We start from the raw sequence: 5,000 nt of genomic DNA, 5'->3' as shown, positions 1-5,000 counted from the left end.
GTTTCTCGAACCGTAGGCCCTGTAATACAATCTCTATGGGCTTCAGAGGGCCTTGCGCTAACGTGTTGATGTCATACATTACATACAATAACACAGCTGGCGCCAAGCTGAAGTCACATCCAACATGGCTAAAGCAACTCAAATTCAATTCGGTCATTAATTACTTGGATTAAAATGCTTAAACTATGTTTTTATTTGTGTAATTTTAAAATCACCGTCAGTGTACTGTAGATGTTTTCCCTTCGTGAAATTGTGAAATATTACAAATATACAAATACAGGTAGGTTATCGTGAGAAGGTAAAAAAGCCTGAAATTGTTGTGGTGTCCCCGCGAGGGCCCTGCCTACGCCCATCCCCGTCCCAACGCACGCTGAGAGCGCAGCGAGGTTCGCGCCGGCGGCCCGTCTTCAATCAACGCAATCAGCACACCTGCTACCAATCAGCAGAGCAGCCGTCGCCAGATTGGGCCATCTAGTTGCCACGGTAATACCCTAAGCCTAGACCACGCTACTCTACTGTTGCACGGTGGCTCAGTGGTTAGCACTGTCGCCTCACAGCAAGAAGGTCCTGGGTTCGAATCCCGGTCGTTCCAGGTCCTTTCTGTGTGGAGTTTGCATGTTCTCCCCGTGCCTGCGTGGGTTCCCTCCGGGTACTCCGGCTTCCCCCACCATCATAAAGACATGCAACGTGTGAATGAATGTTGGTGGTGGTCGGAGGGGCCGTAGGCGCTGATTGGCAGCCACGCTTCTGTCAGTCTGCCCCAGGGCAGCTGTGGCTACAGATGTAGCTTAACCACCACCGGTATGACTGTCTGAATGGAATACTGGATGAATCTGTAAAGTGCTCTGGGTATCAGGAAGGGCGCTATATAAATCCAACTTGATTGATATAAATCCAACTTGATACTCGCTACCTACCCACTGTGTGTTGTTGGTAACCGTTCGTCTCTCTCTCCTCAGGACTCCTGCGTCTCCCCGGACCCCAGCTCCTCCTGCGTCTCCTTCACGCCCCGGCTCCCCTCGTGTTCTCCTGGTAACCCTGCTCCTCCTGTGCCTCCCTGGACCCCTCCCTCCTGTGTACCCCTGGACTGACTCCCCCTGGACCCGACCCTCGCTCTGTCCTCGACCAACCCTCCGGATCACGGATTCAACTCGGACGCCTGTGCACGCACACTAACAACACTCGTCATCTTCATACCGCACACACACACCACACCCTTCCTACGTCCAAACATAGCCGTCACACACCCCATACTCAGGACTCTAGTTGCACCATACACTCCCCCGCACACCCCCTACCTGTTCTCCAAATAAACGCGCCCCCACGGGCTTCTAGCGTGCCCCCCACCTGAGTCACTCTGGTTCCATCCTAGTGTACCACAGAAATATCAAAGATGCATAAGATCTTAAGATCATAAAAAATGAAATAGAAAGATAAAAGTACTTTTAAGATGTAAATGAATTAAGCAGCCTAAATCGTTTTATCCATCGCACATTATCAGCCCCAAAGCCACTGCTCTTTATTCTGGATTTGCGGCACCTAAATAAAATGTCGGCCTGTGTGATAACTGAATCAGATGATTGTGAGAGTCAATTAATTAATGCTAAAGTAGGTGCCTTTAAAGATGTCTTTGAGGGGGAACTGATAAATGGCATCCACCCATCTGTTGACGATCACTGGAATGTTCATTCATTTTCCGTGAACATTTTTAATGTTCATTCATTGTATAAACAAACACTATTCACAACTAGCTGTCCACAAATACTGTAGCCTACAGTAGGTTTAGTAAACAAAGGAACAATTCTTGTTTTATATTTCCATCTGGTAACTGGTGGTATTGCTATGTGAGGTGACAAAAAAAAACGAATCGTTTAATCGTTCAGTGCAATGTGACAATGTCAAGCTACTGTAGCCGTTTTAGGTTAATTTACCTATTGACTCCCAAAATCCCAGAGTTTATGGCGCTGTAGCTCGCTAGGAACACAGCTCTCGTCTCAAGAGCGCCCCTGAGCTCATTAACCATTTTTTAGAGCACCAGCTCTAAAATAGCTAGCTACTGTATGAGCATATACACTGACACAAGCTCTATCTGAAATAGGGAGGAATGCAGTCTCGTTTAGATCACCCCTGAAACACTACCATAGTCACAGACATAGTCAAATACGCAGTCACAAACACACACGCACAGTCACACGCACACAAACACGCACACAAACACACACGCTCACCACTACACCACTGGACACATGCCAATTAGAGCAGGGGCAGAGCTCCATGTAGGAGACTAGGATTGATCTGCTGTAGTCCTCCACTACTGCCTGAGGGCCACACTCTGCGTGCGTGTGTGTGTGTGTGTGTGTGTGTGTGTGTGTGTGTGTGTGTGTGTGTGTGTGTGTGTGTGAGTGTGACCTTACTTCCTGGTTGTATTACAGTCTGCCTAAGCCAGATACAAAGACTTGACTTGATTCATTTAGAGGTAAGGAGAGAGAGGGAGAGAGAGAGAGAATGAGAGAGAGGGAGAGAGAGAGGGTGTGAGAGAGAGGGTGTGTGAGAGAGAGAGAGGGAGAGAGAGAGGGTGAGAGAGAGGGTGAGAGAGAGGGAGAGAGAGAGGGTGAGAGAGAGGGTGTGAGAGCGAGAGGGTGAGAGAGAAAGAGAGAGGGTGAGAGAGAGAGAGGGCTAGAGAGAGAGGGAGAGAGAGAGAGGGTGTGAGAGAGAGGGGGTGTGTGAGAGAGAGAGGGAGAGAGAGGGTGAGAGAGAGGGTGTGAGAGAGAGAGGGAGAGAGAGAGAGGGTGTGAGAGAGAGAGGGTGTGTGAGAGAGAGAGGGAGAGAGAGAGGGTGAGAGAGAGGGTGTGAGGGAGAGAGAGAGAGAGAGGGTGTGAGAGAGAGAGGGAGAGAGAGAGAGAGAGAGGGTGTGAGGGTGTGAGAGCGAGAGGGAGAGAGAGAGAGTGAGAGAGAGAGGGAGAGAGAGAGGGTGTGAGTGTGAGAGGGAGAGAGAGAGCGAGAGGGTGTGAGAGAGAGGGTGTGAGAGAGAGAGAGAGGGAGAGAGAGAGAAAGAGAGAGGGTGTGAGAGTGAGAGAGAGAGGGTGTGAGAGAGAGAGGGAGAGAGAGAGGGAGAGAAAGAGAGAGGGTGTGAGAGTGAGTGAGAGAGGGTGTGTGAGAGAGACGGTGTGTGAGAGAGAGGGTGTGTGAGAGAGAGAGAGAGGGTGAGAGAGAGATGTGGGTCTAAGGAGAGGAACAAACTAAACAAGTGTGAAATAAACCTGCTGTCCCCCAACGAGGGCAGTGAAGCCGTGGACCAGCGTAGAAACAGATAGGATTGAACTGCAACTTCTGCTGATAATACTGTGATGAGGTGGGTGGGCTCCTGCAAGCACTCCTATCCAATAACATCAGCATGAGGCTCCCGGGAATAGACAGGCAATTCATAAGACCAGACAGAAGCAATAGACGCTTTATTACTCAGGAAGTGTAGTTACCGTACCTCTCAAGTGATGTCATCACTTTGAAGGCCAATATTAGCATCTGCAACTTCAGCAGTTCTGGAAATATAAAGCCTGCGGTGAAAATGTTTTGTTTCTTTTTTTGTGAATGATAAACTGTCGGGAAGTTGTTGAGCGGGTGGGAGGGGCGAGGGGGGCGTAGTAGTTTCCTGAAAGTTGCACAACAGGCAGAGAGAGACCCACAGACAGACACAGATCCGGTTCGGCGCCTAATTTTGAACGGTTTCGAGCATTTCGACCAAAAATAAATGAGTTGGGGAACCCCGAAGTTGGTTCCGAACCGGCACCAAAAAATAGTAGTTTTTTCAGCGCGAGCCGTGATGATATCGCGGCCGTGGTCTATAGATTTACGAGATTTGCTGTAAACACATGTGCTTTACTCCATGATAAGAGTGGTAATCGAGCGCTTCTATGTGTAAATGTGCGCCAGGAAATCTCCCAAGTGTGAATGATCTCATCCTCTCTATGCTAAGAGCCACCTATCTGAACAACCAGCCATCCAACTGACTTTATACAAATTATATGATTAATAATCCATAAAACAATAGTGTGATAACGACCTACTACAATTATAATGAAGTACTGTAGACTACGCAAGCCTTTTGTGATGCACCACCTAAACAACTTTACACATGCCTATATCTCCAGGCTAATGACGTACTACGGTTCCGCTCAAAACTGGTCGAAACGCGGTTCCCTAGATAGAACCAAGGTTCCGAGGATTCTGAACCGAACCGGTTCATGAACCAGAGTTAAGAGTTAAGGTGGTTAAGGGTTAAGAAAGACTATCTATCCTGTGAAATACAATTACTATAACTAATGTAAAGTAAACCCACAATGCACCTGTACACTAACCCAGGAGAATCCTAACATGTAGAACAAGGACCAGACGAGCCAGGAAGCTCCTCAACCTCTGAACCACTGGGCAGTAGAAGGACCTCTGACTTGAACGGACTATTCTAGACTTTTACTGAGACACAAAGTATCGTTTTTTGTGTACAAAACAATATGTATTGGCTGCTCAAACAACAGAAGCAATGGTAACAGGCCGATTCATATTCCCCAGCCAACCCCCCCAACACACACACACACACACACACCCACCGCCCGAATGTTGGTACAAAAAGAGAGTTGGATGTAAACGGTTTGAGACTAATGGAAAGATAGGAAGTTGGCAGAACAGGCGTCCTAGCACTCTGCTGTATCTGTCTGACTCTCGCTCGCTCTCCCTTTCTCACTGAAACCATTCTGCTCCTGACAAGATAAGGACAGCCATCACAACCCTACCTTCAGCTGGCCAACCTTTACCTCTTCCTGCTGAGCGCTGTTTATGTTACTCCACTCTCCAGCAACCCCACGCTCTATCACACACACATACACACACACACACACACACACACACACACACACACACACACACACTCAGACACACACACTCAGACACACACACTCAGACACACACACACACACACACACACACACACACACTCAGACACACAC

Source organism: Borostomias antarcticus (assembly GCF_949987555.1).
Source record: "Borostomias antarcticus genome assembly, chromosome: 26".
NCBI classification, from domain to species: Eukaryota; Metazoa; Chordata; class Actinopteri; order Stomiiformes; family Stomiidae; genus Borostomias; species Borostomias antarcticus.
The sequence above is the reverse complement of the archived record's forward strand: the minus strand, read 5'-3'. Positions refer to the sequence as shown.